Here is a 15,935-nt window from a genome sequence, read left to right on the forward strand (position 1 = left end):
ATCCGGAACCCTTCAAATCACATGCGAAAGATTTTAATATTCTCTCGCTCACTACACTCGAACTATTAGTCGCACAGAAAAAAATGAACAGTTCCTTTTTGGAGTAAATTTAATGTAGTTACATTTATTCCTGGGCTGCGTTTTCTCTAGAACCTGTAGTTTTTAAATTATTCAAGAGAACTGTACAAAAGCTATGTTGAAAAGAGTTTGTGGCCTCCAACAAAAACGTATCTCTCTATAAAATTTAGCTACATTAAATTTATTACAAAAAGGTCCTGTTTAATTTTTCTTTAGGACTAATAGTTTGCATGTAATGAGAGAGAGAGAGAATATGAAACTCTTGTTTATGATATTTGAAGGCGTTGTGGACTTGATAAAACCCAGTGGTAGGGGCAGCTGACTACGCTGTACGTCAACCACATAAACATACATAGATCCTAAGCTATAAACCAAACAGGATGAATGAAGAAGATTTCGAGATGACAGAATGTTAATATCCATTTCACTATAACAGTTTCCACTAATATTTTATAATATATTACTCTTCTTATCGGGATATTGTTCTGATATCTGTACTGGATTAAGCAAAACGCTTAGTTTATGTCAAAACCGGACATTACGGATACAAACTGATTTCATTTCTTATAAAAGTGCAACAAAACATTTCACAGGTATAGTATCTTATGAGAAGTATCCAGACAGCTATCAGTGGTCCTTTATGACTGCTTTAACTCGGCTGAGCAGATCTTCAATGAAACGTTTAAATGTCTGTGGAGGGATGGCAACCTAGTTATTCTTCCTCAGGAGCCGAAACTGGAGAAGGTAGTGGTGATGTGGAGCGAAGTCGACCTTCCAGATCATCACAAGAGTGTTCCATTGAGCTGATGTAACGATTCTGGGCAAGACATTTCATTTCAGAAATGTTAGAAATGTTATTCTCCAAAAACTACTGCCTCACAGACGCTGCTTTTGACGCGGTTCACTGTCATCCTGATACAATCGTCGTCTCCGAACTGTTTCTACACTATACACAGTGCATAGTGGTGAAAATGTGTTTACATCCTCCCAGCTTTTGCTTTCTGTTAAGCACAATGTTGAGATAACACCTTAAAGACAATCTCATACCGTAAGAACGCCTCCTATGTACTGCACTGTTGTCGCTACACATGATGGCAGGTAAAGATCTCCAGCCATTCGTCAAACGGAAACCCTTCCATTATATTGCCACAGAATATAGCGGGATTCTTCATTCCAAATCACTCTGTACTACTCGCCAGTGTCACTTAGCGCTGACTGCAAAAACGTGTGGCGTATGTGCAGCTGCTCGACCACGGTAATCCATCCCTTTTAACTTCTTGCGTACAGTCGTCGGGCTAAATGGACCACTGGTAGAACTACGAGTGATTCCTTCCACTGATTTCATCCAATTTTTTGCAACCAGTCCTCTGCAATGCTCGATGGTCCCTGTCCGCCAGTAAATGAGGTCTGCCTGTTCTTGGTTTATATGTGAGGTTGTTCCTTCATATCGCCACTCAACAATCGCAACACTACCGGTCTGGCCACCGTATCCCGTATGGGTTTGTTACTCTGGTGACATCCAATGACTAGTCCACTGAGCCCTCCCGACCGACCCATTCTGCTGGTGCTCCTCCTACACTGGCGGGTCCGCCTCTCCTCACATCTAGTGGCCACTCCCGCCTCAAGTATAAGTGTCTGGACGCCTCTGATCAGGCAGCGTATATCTGCGAGATAATGCAGAAAGAAGTTCGAATACTTCTGAGTACTCATGGCAAGCCGCTGCATTCCGTTGTTTGATAAAACATCCGGGGATAATATTACGAAAATATATGAGGTAGGTTGAGTACACAAAACAACTTGAAGAGATGGCGAATTGGTAAGAATACCAAGAACTAGTGTTTTGCACGACCTATTGTTCACCTGTTCTGTATATGCGTAGGTGGGATTAAATGCCATGATCGGATGTATTTACAGACGCCTGTTTCCGTCTATTCAAGTAGCTGGTTTTTGAATTCCGTATTTATAATTTAGTTTTTATGTTTTTCGTCGTAGTTACTGAAGATCTGGTCATAAGAAGAAATTTTGTGACTATTCGACAGAAAATGAAATAAAGTGTGGTTACTTCCGATTGTAAAACATTTGGCATTACTGTTCTTGTTCTGGCATCTTCAGTCGTCCTCATTAGTACGCCACGTAAGAGCCCTCGGCTCTTCTACCTGCCGAACTAGTTAGTGAACCTTTCGTCGATCTTTTCTGGGCGCAAATTTCACTGGACGCAGTTCACAGGACTCTTCAGCGGAGAAGGAGGGAGAGTCATTTCTGGTGGTGGTGGTGGCGACGGCGGCAAGTGGTGTGGGAGGACCCGGTGCGTCGTTATGAGTGACTGCGGAAGAGCCGCAGCGGCCAAGTGCGTCGTAAACAGCCGTGATGAGGCGATCAGAGCTGCCTGAGGAAGTGTGCGACTGCTGAACCGGACCGAGAACGCGCCAGGCAGGAAGCGCACGAAAGCCATGCCCCGTGGGCGCCAACCTGCACACACGTGGCCGGCCGGTGTGGCCGAGCGGTTCTAGGCGCTTCAGTCTGGAACCACGCTACCGCTACGGTCGCAGGTTCGAATCCTGCCTCGGGCATGGATGTGTGTGATGTCCTTAGGTTTAAGTAGTTCTAAGTTCTAGGGGACTGATGACCTCAGAAGTTAAGTCCCATAGTGCTCAGAGCCATTTGAACCATTTTTGCACACACATCGTGTGTGCCCGGCAGTTCACCAACCGTGGTCTTCACAGTGCGATGTGGTTATTGAATTTATCAGCGTATGATGTACCGCCTTTTACGTCAGTGGCCTCTTTTGTCATATTCTAAGTGCCACAACGTCTTGTTTTGCCACACGCCTTGTTGTTTCTTGTTGCTGCAGTAACTTTTATTCCCTCGACCCACCGTTTCCTTGATTTATGATTATGCAGGAGATCCCGGGCCCCAGTCCCGGTCCGGTGCACATTTTCGCTCGTCGCCGCTAATTCTGCTTAATGTCCCGCTGCAGCTGATAGCAGTGATCCCCATTCAATTTATAGATAGTGTTTCACAGCTGCTGCATATGCATGGTGTCTGCTATTTCGCAAGAACAGACATCGTGCATTCAAATAAGACTTATCTCTTAACTGTATTCGATTGTAATGACACTTTTATTTCGTGAGGTGTGAGAGCTGTGTCTTTAAGAATATGTGGTAAGTGTAGGTGACTGTAATGAGTATGTGATGTGATGTTTGCGTTTTATGACAATGATGAGAGAAGGTAGAGGGTGAAGTCCGATGCCACCACACAGTCTATTCGTCGCGAATAACACGAAGAGAAAGGCGGAGCTTGACGTCCCAACCAGATGTACTGACCACGATCACGAGTATCGTATGCCCTCACTTCATGAGGCACTGCGGAGAGGTTTGCAATTTAATGCAGGACATTGGCGTAAAGTCTGGCGGTTAGAAACATTACGCCTCCGCCCACCTCCGTTTTCAGTAACTGGCAAATGAAGGCAGCCAACATACCAGTCGCCGGCCGAAGTGGCCGTGCGGTTAAAGGCGCTGCAGTCTGGAACCGCAAGACCGCTACGGTCGCAGGTTCGAATCCTGCCTCGGGCATGGATGTTTGTGATGTCCTTAGGTTAGTTAGGTTTAACTAGTTCTAAGTTCTAGGGGACTAATGACCTCAGCAGTTGAGTCCCATAGTGCTCAGAGCCATTTGAACCATTTGAACATACCAGTCGGTCATCTGTGCAAATACTGCCCACGACCGACGTTGCTTAACTTCGGTGATACTCAGCGAGGCAAGATCGCTGGCGACGCTGTCGTGTCTGGTACATTGTTGAAATGTTAGTTATAACGAAGGCTTGCTCACGACTTCCGTTTTGGCCATCGGTTGTTGCTGTTGTTGCCCTCGCTGCTAGGATTAATTTGACGCACGCCTCATCCGTGGGCGGAAAAACCTACGTAAAGAAAAATGAAATGCTATTCGCTGGTAGGCGCATCAATTGAGAACGGCTCGATCGATTTGGCAAATATTTATGAAAAATGTTCGAGATAGTCGGAACAAGGTTTTTAGGAGAAAAGACTGAAACAGTTGCCTAGAAAACTGGAAAACTGAAGAAAACCTGAAAGTGCTTTTTCTATGCGATTTTTATATGAACTCAAGACCACAACTCAGGATTCGAGCGATGCATAGTTGTCATTCTCTCAGAAAAAGAAAATCGGGGTAGTTACAAAGAAAATTCGGAAAATTCGGACACACTGGAAAAATCGTAATCGATCGACCGATTTCAAATTTGGTACACATGTTACATACTATGTGGATAGAAATACTGTGGATGTAAGAAACGGCGGCTTCGTACTGCGGTGAGGCTGATACGTGGACGGACAAAGGGAGGGGGAGAAAGAGATGGACAGAGATCGAGAAGGAAGAAAAGGAATCAGATATTGGGAACTAGGAGGTAGGCAAAGGGACGGGGGAGAGGGGAGGGGGGAGCGAATGGGAGAGAAACGAACCAGGAGGAGATGGACAGAGTGAGGGGGAGGAGGCAATGGATGGTGGAAGGAAGGATGAGGTGGGCAAGAAGAGGAGAAGGAGGAGAGGGACTGAGAAAGGGGACAGAGATGGATGGAAAGCAGACAGGGGCAGAGACGGAGAGGGGAGGAGAAGATGGACTGAGAAAGGAAGAGGAGGATATGGACAGAGGGTGGATGAGGAGAAACAGTGAGTGGTGAAGGAGGAGATGAGGGAGGAGGGGATACAGGGGGCAGCAGGAGATGGAGGGGAAGGAGGAGAAGGAGGTGGTCGCAGAGAGGGAGGTAACTGAGATGGATAGACAGGTTAGTGGAACAGAGGATGGGGGAAGGAGGAGAAGGATGAATAGGAGTGGAATAAATATATACCTGGCAACGCCAGGTAATCACACAGTAACTGAGTAAATGACGATGGCCGAAGCGGAGAGGAGCCATTAGCCGTTTAGTAACATTCATAATTCTTTATCAAACATACTGATAGGGAAAAATTGGCTTCCCTTTGATGGCGTTTGACTGTGATAACTGCAGCCTGGATTCTCACCGTCGTATATCCCAAAAATGGAGACGGGTAGGTTCCAGCGTCAGTTTGGCCGACCCCTATCCCGTGGGAGGATGCGGCGGCACGTGCTCTGCAGACTTGTCACTCAGCGTGAGATACACTCTAGGTAGGGGAGGGAGCCATAAAAGGGGTGTGCCCGCGGCGGTAATTATCACCTCTCCAGTCCCAGGGGCGGGACGTAATGAAATAAGGGAAACGAGGGATGCGCCACGTGGCCCAGCGGAACCACAGAGGTCCGTCTCCTCTACCACAGGCGCCCAGGGAAGACCTCTTACATTCTTCCTCGGTGTTTTCTTTTTCATTACACACCGCCCAGATTAGTTTCGGAAGAGCTTGGTAGAAGCACCCAGCGACACGCAATGAAATCCTACACTTTTTATTCATGCTGTTGTGCTACCATTTCGTCTTCTCGTCTGTTTTGCAATCTCGTTCCAGCGTGCCTTACAGCACAGATTACTTGGCGCTGCCGATTTAGATAATACTTCTCAAGAGCTCCTCCCTCGTATCATCATTTTCTTCTAAGGGGCCATGCCTTCTGACTGAAATTCTTACTGTACTGTCCTCCTCAGTTCTTGATAATTTACGCACACCGAAGTAATTTTTCTTTCTTGGTTCTCCTTCTCCAAATTTTTCCTTTCTGGATGTCTGTGAAAGTCTTACCTCTATCAGTAAACGACTAACCCGGTAGACAGTCCTACTTGTAAGCTGCTTATCTGACAGTATCCATGGGTAACAAAAATTTCATTTTCAGTATTTCATATAACTGTTGATCGAATTGTAAGATTTAAAATACTGTTATAATCTTCTATTAAGAAGTATAATCGTATGGTTCAGGTTCAACACAGTAAGGTAAGTATTAAAGTTAGAAATTCAGCATGTATCTTGTGACATCTTACCTCATGGAGCGTAGATTTCACAGACTATATTCTAACCGAGTGAGGTGGCGCAGTGGTTAGCACACTGGACTCGCATTCGGGAGGACGACGGTTCAATCCCGTCCCCGGCCATCCTGATTTAGGTTTTCCGTGATTTCCCTAAATCGTTTCAGGCAAATGCCTGGATGGTTGCTTTGAAAGGGCACGGCCGATTTCCTTCCCAATCCTTCCTTAACCCGAGCTTGCGCTCCGTCTCTAATGACCTCGTTGTCGATGGGACGTTAAACACTAACCACTATATGCATCCAGTGTTTCAGAAGGAGAGCACTTAGCGACTTTCAAAAAACTTTACACATAATTAAAAACCTTCAGGAAACTTATTCTCTCTTACAATATACATTAATTTCTCGTTCAAACGTTTTCATAGTTGTTCAGAATTTAGAAGGTATATCCCACGCATATTTTTCAGTGTCAGCTACTAACGCTCGCGCATACCAAGGGGGCCGAGGGTGTACTTTGTGCCCATATTTTGAAAATATTGTTATCTAGTCAGTTACTTTACATTTCAAATTTTTGAAAAAAATTTTAATTAATTCTTATATCAGATCCCATAAATGTTTTAGTTAAGCTTAACCCATACCTCTTTGTAGTAGATGTCACTTTACCTAATGAATGTCATAATCAGTATTTTAAGGTTGAGGGCTCTATTTACTCATCAGTATCTCTTTAAAAAGTATGTTGTTAGTGAGACTCAACAACAATTAACGAATTTTTCATTTTTAAAAATTTTTGCAATGATCATGAAGTATTCCCCTTTTGAATGTGCGTCGATATTGCTAAGTGAAAAAACAGATATTTTTATGTTTTGGACCCTACTTTGTCATCGGTACCTCTTTGAAAAGTATTTTGTTAATATATGTCAAAAATAATTAATGTATTTTGAATTTTTTCATTTTTTTGGTGGGCGTAAACTACTTAACCCCCTCTCCACATTGGCAATGCACGTAATGGAAAATGCGTTGGCATTGCTAGGTTTAAGGTGATTGTGCAGGTCGTGATATAAGTTCATGGCTTGTAGAAAATAAACTAACGCTAAATCACAGTAAGTTTTTACAGTTTCTAACACGCAATTAACCAAAACCCGATGTTTTAATTTCACGGAATGAGCATATGATTAGTGAAACAGAACAGTTCAATAGATAGTAAGCTGTCGTGGCAAGCCCACGTCCAGGATCTTGTTCAAAGACTTAATGCTGCCATTTTTACTATTCGATCAATATCTGAAGTAAGTGATCGTTCGACTCGAACTTCGCTTATTTTCATTCGCTTACGTCGTATGGTTTTATATTTTGCGGTAAATCTTCCCATTCTAAAAGGATACTTTTGGCTCAGAAACGGGCGGTTCGGGCAATAAGTGGGGTAAGTCCACGAACCTCTTGTTGATCCCTGTTAACGAGTCTGGGTATTTTGACGTTGGCCTCTCAATATATACCATATGTATTCTGTATATTCCTTATTGTCATTTCTTGTTAGCATCTTATCCCAGGAATAAGTACCGTTCACTCAGTTAATGGGGGTTGGGGTTGTTTTGTGGGAGGAGACCAGACAGCAAGGTCATCGGTCTCATCGGATTAGGGAAGGACGGGGAAGGAAGTCGGCAGTGCCCTTTCAAAGGATCCATCCCGGCATCTGCCTGGAGCGATATAGGGAAATCACGGAAAACCTAAATCAGGATGGCCGGACGCGGGATTGAACCGTCGTCCTCCCGAATGCGAGTCCAGTGTGCTAGCCACTGCGCCACCTCGCTCGTTCACTCAGTTAATACTCGGAGAAATCAAACCAGCATTTGGATCGGAATTCCTTAACTCTCCTGCAGAAAGGTGTGTAGTATACTGCTGCATCCATTTTCAATAAGCTACCACAAGAATTCAAAAACCTTAAAAATTTTATTTATATGTGTTATTACTCTTACGTTGTAATTTCATGTACTGACACGTTCCATGACCTCGGATATTTGCTCCTCAATTTGGCCCTACAGAACTTGACTTGTAAATAAAATAAAAAAAGTATCTTCAAATCTTACGCAATGGACGAGAATTCCATCCATTTTAACTCCAAATGTTTTTTTTCTTTTAAACGTTCTCACAGATTTTTTTCGATGAGGAGAAGCAAACGAGGGCACAATGAACAGCGTAGTGTTACCCCTTTTGTACTTTTTGAACAACTACTCGAGGACAGATATGGTTTTGCATTCCAAAAGCGGATCACGCCAGTTATTTGTGCCGTGAATTCAAGAACTCCCTGTAGAAAACTGTTGTATGATGCGATTATCCTAGTTGGTGTTTCTCAGTATACGGCCACGACAAAGGAATGATACTGCTTCTCGCTACTAAGAACTATTTTTCGTGATATATCGGTGTACTTCACCTCCCAGTCTTGAACTGTGGCAATTATTCGATATAAGTGGATCAACCCTTTGGCAGTGGGCAAGGCATTTACTGTAGGCTCGTTCTTGTCCTCTGCCGTATCATTACTTCAGACTCAGAAGAATGAAACTAATGCTGCAGAATTCTACACTTCTCTAAGTTTTTAGACAAGTGCTGATTCCAAGTAGGTGCTATTCGAGTTTACAAACTGAAGACAAACCATTCGTTCTTAGGCTCAAAACACTTCAGCATTAATTTTCAACGCGGATGTGCAGAAACTTCACCGCCTTGACCTCCCGGCGGAGTGAAATACATCTTCTGTAATCAGCCTGTTCTAAGCGGTAACGTTCGATCGTTTTGGCATTGCTAAAAATAGTGATAACTGTACTCTGTCAGAGTCTGCCTTCTCTGTCACTGCCGTTCGCATATTTTATTTTTGTTGAGGGGCGTACGAAGCTTCTAAATGGTTCAAATCGCTCTGAGCACTATGGGACTTAACTTCTGAGGTCATCAGTCCCCTAGAACTTAGAACTACTTAAACCTAACTAACCTACGGACATCACACACATCCATGCCTGAAGCAGGATTCGAACCTGCGACCGTAGCGGTCGCGCAGTTCCAGACTGTAGCGCCTAGAACCGCTCGGCCACCCCGGCCGGCTAAGAAGCTTCTAGTTAAGCTTTTCGTCAATGTTAATGAATAAATGTTTACTGGATAATGAACTTTATGCCTGGATCAAACTGCCGGAACACTCAGTGACCTGGGAATGGAGCAAATCGTAAAACTAGATAAAAAGTGAATCTCGTGATAAATTCAATGGGATATACGGCAAAGGTGATTCATAGTCTGATATCGTATTAACTGAAAAAATTCAAAGAAAATTAACAAGTAATCACAAACATTTCTCGCAAAAAAAAAAAACCTGCAATAAGTGACACTGTACGCTTAAACAGCAAGCTGTTAACTCACCAAGCAATTAAAGATGTTTCATATACACTTTCTGCTCACGTCACCTGAGCCGAAAGCGAATTATCAGTGACTGGTGCAAACCAGCGGGAAGAGAGGGAGAGAGAGAACAGAAATTCAAATAATTTAAATGAAAACCCAGTCCTTCAAGTATGTAAACATAAATTTACAATTTAGTACCAATTATTAACGTTTTAAACCAATAAAAAATTCAAATTTTATGCCAGAAATACGAATAAATGTTATTCAAATAAATAAACACACAAATTTTGAAAACGCATTATTTTTAGTAACGTACTTTTTATTTTTCTCTCCTTGAAACAAGGTACGTTATTTGTCTCTAAAAAAAGTTGGAAACGATAGTCGTGGTTCCTGTATAATCGAAAAGGCTAAAAAAGTGCGTAAACGAAATCGCTCCAGCCCGGAGACTTTCGTAACTGTCGGAGACATTCAGGTGTCTCACATTGAGTGAAGGCGTTCAGACCCGGGTGTGAGTGAGAAAACCTTCATACAGAAGACGTGCTCACAGAACTAGTTTCAATCGGTTGTTTCATTCGATTGAAAATTCCGTCCCTAGCGCCAGCCAGCATTACCATAGTGCATTATGAGGGATGGGAGAAACCGACCGGCTAAAACCGGTATCTATATTCTAGTTCTGAATAACTGCTATTAGCTTGGTCTCGGTTATAATGCGCTTTTCTTTTAATTTTTTTGCTAATAGCCGGGTAGAAAACCTGGCATATCAGTTTGCCATAGCATCAGTGATTCTTTCAGTGCGGGTGCACACCACGCTCTAACTCCTACGGCAGTCGGCGAAATGACGTGAGTAATGAGGATAATGGGCGAGGGGCACTACATTAGTAGGGTGCGGATTGATTGGGAATTTGGATTTGCCAGGAAGGGTACTAGGGTAGCCCATGCAGTTACGATGACCGCCGTGTGCGGATGGCGCAGTGGTCAGGGCATCTGTCTTATAAGCAGGAGACCCGGGTTCGATTCCAGGTCCGGCATAAGTTTTCAACCTTCTCCAATGATTTAAATCGATTCCCAGTCGCAGCCAATACCTACAAGTCATTTATGTCCTTACAATGTACTTGTTGCCGTGTGGAGCGACCAGTGTGCAAGACGTTTCCCTCACCTGGTCTACTCGGCAGTTTCCCCACTGTCGTCCTCAGGTACCAGTTGTATTGCAGACTGAAACCGTATCTAGTTTGAAAGTAGTTTGCGGATTTATGTAGCAATGAGTATAAGTAAAATGCTGCATTTGCTTTTAAGAGATTAAAAACTGGATGAGGCACAACAAACTAGTGACATCATGTAAGGAGATGTGTGTGTGTGTGCGTGTGTGTGTGTGTGTGTGTGTGTGTGTGTGTGTGTGTGTGTGTGTGTGTGAATTCCTAAGGGAGGTCATCAGTCGCTAGACTTACACACTACTTAAACTAACTTACGCTAGGGACAACACATACCCATGCCCAGGGAGGACTCGAACCTCCGGCGGGAGGGATGTAGGGAGAAAACATCCACAAGGTTCCTTGGTACAGAAGGTTAATTTGACTGATATACCTCTAATTTTATTGATGTGGTATAAACTTGGGTTAATAATTGAACCTTTAATTTTGTGACTGCTTGAGGGTGAAAAATCGGTACGATCCAAAAGTGAGGATTCAGGGACGCCATCAATTTGTGACCTTTCGCTCTCGCTCTTGCCGCGCCCCACACCTTCACCTTCGCCATCTTTGCTGGAGACACTGAGACCGATATCTACCGTAGCCTCGACCCTATATCGATCGTGATCTCTTACTGCTTCAGCTCGGTTAGGAATTGCAGTCTTTGTTCCAAGTTTACCTTTTCTACTGGAAGTAATACCAATTAAGAACTGAAATGGATTATTTGACAGGTTTTAATAGTCATCTTAAACTGGCGACGAAAGGAAGGGGTGTAACCGAAAACCGATTGTTCAGCGATACCCGCCATTCCTAAGAATTACGTAGGTGTCTGGCCTGCATACGTCTTGGCTGCTGCCTGGGGCCTGTGCCACATCATTTGTGACACACACACCCAAGGTGGAGCGAGAATAGTGAGGCAAGTGCGGAACTCTAGTGAATGACCCCCTTCAGTCTCCCCCACCCCCCACCCCCATCCCAAAACAAAAAAGACCTCCGCCTCCCTTGCCCCTTTCACCCCAAGACCCGGCACCCTCGTCGGTATATTTAATTAGTAGGAGGGCGGACGAGACTGCGATGCTGATGCTTATCGCTGCAGCTGTCGTTAACACCCCTTCCCCCCTCACTTTACTTCCACCCCTTACCCGGTGCTGTTGCACCTCATCAAGGCGCAACCAATGAGCTAGCAGGTGCCCACTCTCACTTGTTCGTTCCCTTGTAAAGGAGCCGTAACGAAATAATTACTGAAGCACAGGCTGTCCCATAATTAAGTACAAAAGCTGCAAGGAAACGGTCTTTGGCGTAGGGACAAAAATATTAAAAAAGTTGTCTCGAAACAGTATATATTCATTTACTTACTTTAGTAATGCGAAATGTTGTGTTTTCAATGCTGTAACCACTTGTTAATGACTTAAAAGTAGAAATTCCCGTTGCGGTAATTATAACAAATACAGTCTATGGCGAACATCATGTCATTTAAAAGTAAAAGCATTTAATTTTTAAAAAAATGGTTCAAATGGCTCTGAGCATTATGGGACTTAACATCGGAGGTCATCAGTCCCCTAGAACTTAGAACTACTTAAACCTAACTAACCTAAGGACATCACACACATCCATGCCCGAGGCAGGATTCGAACCTGCAACAGTAGCGGTCGCGCGGTTCCAAACTAAAGCGCCTAGAACCTCTCGGCCACTCCGACCGACCCATTTAATTCAAAGTTGAACGTATGAACATGAGGTGTTCGAAATGATATGTCACCCTCTTCCACAGTCCAATGTAACATAGGTAGACTTACAGCATAGTCGAATTTGAAATTTTGTTGCTGCAAATTACGGAATACTACTGTACTACGATATTTTGAACAGTATTCCTTGCCAACTAAGGTTGACACTGAGCGGCAACGAATGAATATCGGCTGAGACCTATCCATTCGTCCGCTCACAACATCCAGCGCAAGAACTGCAGAGTTATACTGCGCATCAAATTACGAAACGAACTGTTTATGAAACAAAAGAAATGAGGTTGCTCCCATTACTGTTCTTATGGCCTGTTAGTGAGTGACTGTTTATCGACCTCGGATTCAGTCTTCACGCTGGAAAAGCAATTGGCTATCGACATTTCGTAGCGCTCCGAAGGAAAGCAAAAGCGGCCAAATTTTTGCACAGCCTCTTACGGAAAATAACATTCAGATTGGACTGTGAATCAATGGGAACGTGTCACCTGGCCGAATGTGTCGCGTGTCTTATTACTCCTGTTCGATGGTGTGTGTATTGTTTACTTATAAAATGACTTTTATCTTAATAATATATATATATATATATATATATATATATATATATATATATATATATATATATGTGTGTGTGTGTGTGTGTGTGTGTGTGTGTGTGTTTGGAGAAAGAGAGATTTTTACTTTAAGTCGTAACCAGTACGTTAATTCTGGTTGCTGCCTCCTTGAATGATCAGCTTCTGCACCAGTTGGCGACGTATTACAATTTTGGGGAATTATTGTTCTTTAAAGTTTAAAATACGACTCAGTTAGTTACTGGGCCGTATTGCGGATAGCTTTGAGCTCAAGTTTTCGTACATATTCATACCTAAGGGACCACTGTTGTGCCGGAATATAAGGAATGTATATTGTATATATTAGAGGAGCCGGTCGTTGTGGCCGAGCGGTTCTAGGCGCTACAGTCCGGAACCGCGCGACCGCTACGGTCGCAGGTTCGAATCCTGCCTCGGGCATGGATGTGTGTGATGTCCTTCGGTTAGTTAGGTTTAAGTAGCTCTAAGTTCTAGGGGACTGATGACCTCAGATGTTAAGTCCCATAGTGCTCAGAGCCACTTGAACCATTTTGAAGCACTGTTGTAAGTAAATAAGATCAAATAGCAATCTGCTTTTCGTGAGAAAAGGAGATTTGTTGGCACACAACCTTCCTTAAACTACACGTACTGCTGCATCAAAATTGGTCATTGGAGTTCGGCACCATACTGTTGTACAAGAACATAATCCAATTAAATTCTGTCGATTGATAGACGGCGACGACAGTGAAGTTCACCTCCTTTTCCAAAAACAAGATATTTCTATTCTTTACTTCCAAAAAATTTGTATACATAAATGTTTGGTAACTCTTATGCATACTTTACTCGGTTTTATCACGAGAGTATCAGTTATCATTAAATGTAACAATACGTTCTGAGCGACGGCCTAGCAACACGTCCTCTTTCCACAAGATACAGATTAACAGTCCTCTTTTTTTAATAAATCAATTGACTTTTTTTTTAGAGTCCAAACTCAAAGATTCACAACTACTATCGTTGCGGGGATTGCGCGCTAACGAGTTTGTTGCTGTCCAGGTGTGCTTCACTTTTTGAATCAAATTTACATTTACGATATTTACATACATTACTGAGCGTTTCAGAATAAAATCGGACACAAATTAGTTTTAAAAAAGGGGCAGTGTGGCTCACGTAACATTACATACTGAACTGGGGACGTAGAAACGACAGAGAGGCTTCGTCCCCGCTGTGGCCCTCAGTGTTTCACAACCCCACAACAGGCTACTGCAGTCCACTCACCCCACCGCCGCAACACAGCGAACCCAAGGTTATTGTGCAGTTCAGCCCCAAGTGGAACCACCCCCACTTCCAACCCCCCTCCCCGGACCCCTCGGGAACGTCTCATACCAGACGAGTGTATCCCCAGATGTTTGCGTGGTAGAGTGATTATGGCGTATGCATACGTGGAGACGGTGTTGGCGCAGCAATTGCCGACATAGTGTTAACTGAGGCGGAATAAGGGGAACCAGCCCGCATTCGCAGAGGCAGATGGAAAACCGCCTTAAAATCATCCGCATGCTGGCCGGCACACCGGACCTCGACACTAATTCGCTGGGCGGGTTCGTGCCAGGGACCGGCACGCCTTACCGCTCGGCAAGCAGTGCGTTGGACCGCGCGGCTAGCAGTTCAGTGGTTATGACTGGATCTAAGGGAACGGCTGCTCGGAATATGCACCGCGTTGTGCACGTAGGCCTGAGGGGCAGCACACGGTCCAGTCACGTTAATATGACAACCTGTCAAATGCGCCAATAACAAGATTTTGCGGCGCAGACCGCTGTGAGACGTGCGGAAAGAGAGTCAGTGACGTTCTGGAAGGTGCCGACAGGTATGTCGAGCCATGCCGACTGCAGGTTCAAAATGGTTCAAATGGCTCTGAGCACTATGGGACTTAACATCTATGGTCAACAGTCCCCTAGAACTTAGAACTACTTAAACCTAACTAATCTAAGGACAGCACACAACACCCAGCCATCACGAGGCAGAGAAAATCGCTGACCCCGCCGGGAATCGAACCCGCGAACCCGTGCGTGGGAAGCGGGAACGCTACCGCACGACCACGAGATGCGAGCCCGACTGCAGGTTCCTCGGTGGGGGAACCATGGCGCGAACAGCCCGATCGAGGAGGTCTCACAGATTATCGAATTAGTTTAAATCCGGTCAGGTTGGTGGCCAGGGGAGTACGGTAAGCTCATTCTCGAGCGAACCATCCACGTACGCTGCGAGCTGCGTGACACATTTCATTGTCCTGATGGTAGATGTTGTCATAGCTGCCGGAGTGGCCGAGCGGTTCTAGGCGCTACAGTCTGGAACCGCGCGACCGCTACGGTCGCAGATTCGAATGCTGCCTTGGATATGGTTGTGTGTGATGTCCTTAGTTTAGTTAGGTTTAAGTAGTTCTAAGTTCTAGGGGACTGATGACCTCAGAAGTTAAGTCCCATAGTGCTCACAGCCATTTGAACTATGTGATGTTGTCATACCGAGAGAAAGCAAGTGGAGGACATAGTCCCCAAATATAGATCCATACTTGTGTTGATTCATTGTGCTTACCAGAAAGACGGGATCATCCAGGGAATACCTCGAACACATTCTCCAGACCATGTCTGGTTTAAGACGTTTCACATCTTACACGCCAAAGGCCGTCTATCCGATGGAGCATAAAGCGTGAATCACCTCAAACGGCCACCTGTCGCTACTCACTGGGCGTCCAGCTGCGGTGTTAGTAGGCAGGTAAATTGCAGCATTAATCGCCGATAAACAGCAGTCAGCATGGGTGCTTGAACCAGGCGCCTGCTGCGGACGCCCATACGCAGCAAGGTTCGCTGAACGGTCGTTGAGGAGACACTGCTGGTAGCCGCCTGGGTTCATCTGGGCGGTCACCCGCTCATCAGTTGCACGTCTACACATCACCGCAGCCGTCGTTCTGCGCTATCTTCTACGGCCCGTAGACCACTGCAGTTGTCTCGGCCCCAGTTTTGGATGGCGCCACATTGACATGCGCTCTAACCACGGGGGCATGCGAACAGTTTACAGACTTAGCCGT

The sequence above is a fragment of the Schistocerca serialis genome, chromosome 12, assembly GCF_023864345.2.
Source record: "Schistocerca serialis cubense isolate TAMUIC-IGC-003099 chromosome 12, iqSchSeri2.2, whole genome shotgun sequence".
Classification (NCBI taxonomy): Eukaryota; Metazoa; Arthropoda; class Insecta; order Orthoptera; family Acrididae; genus Schistocerca; species Schistocerca serialis.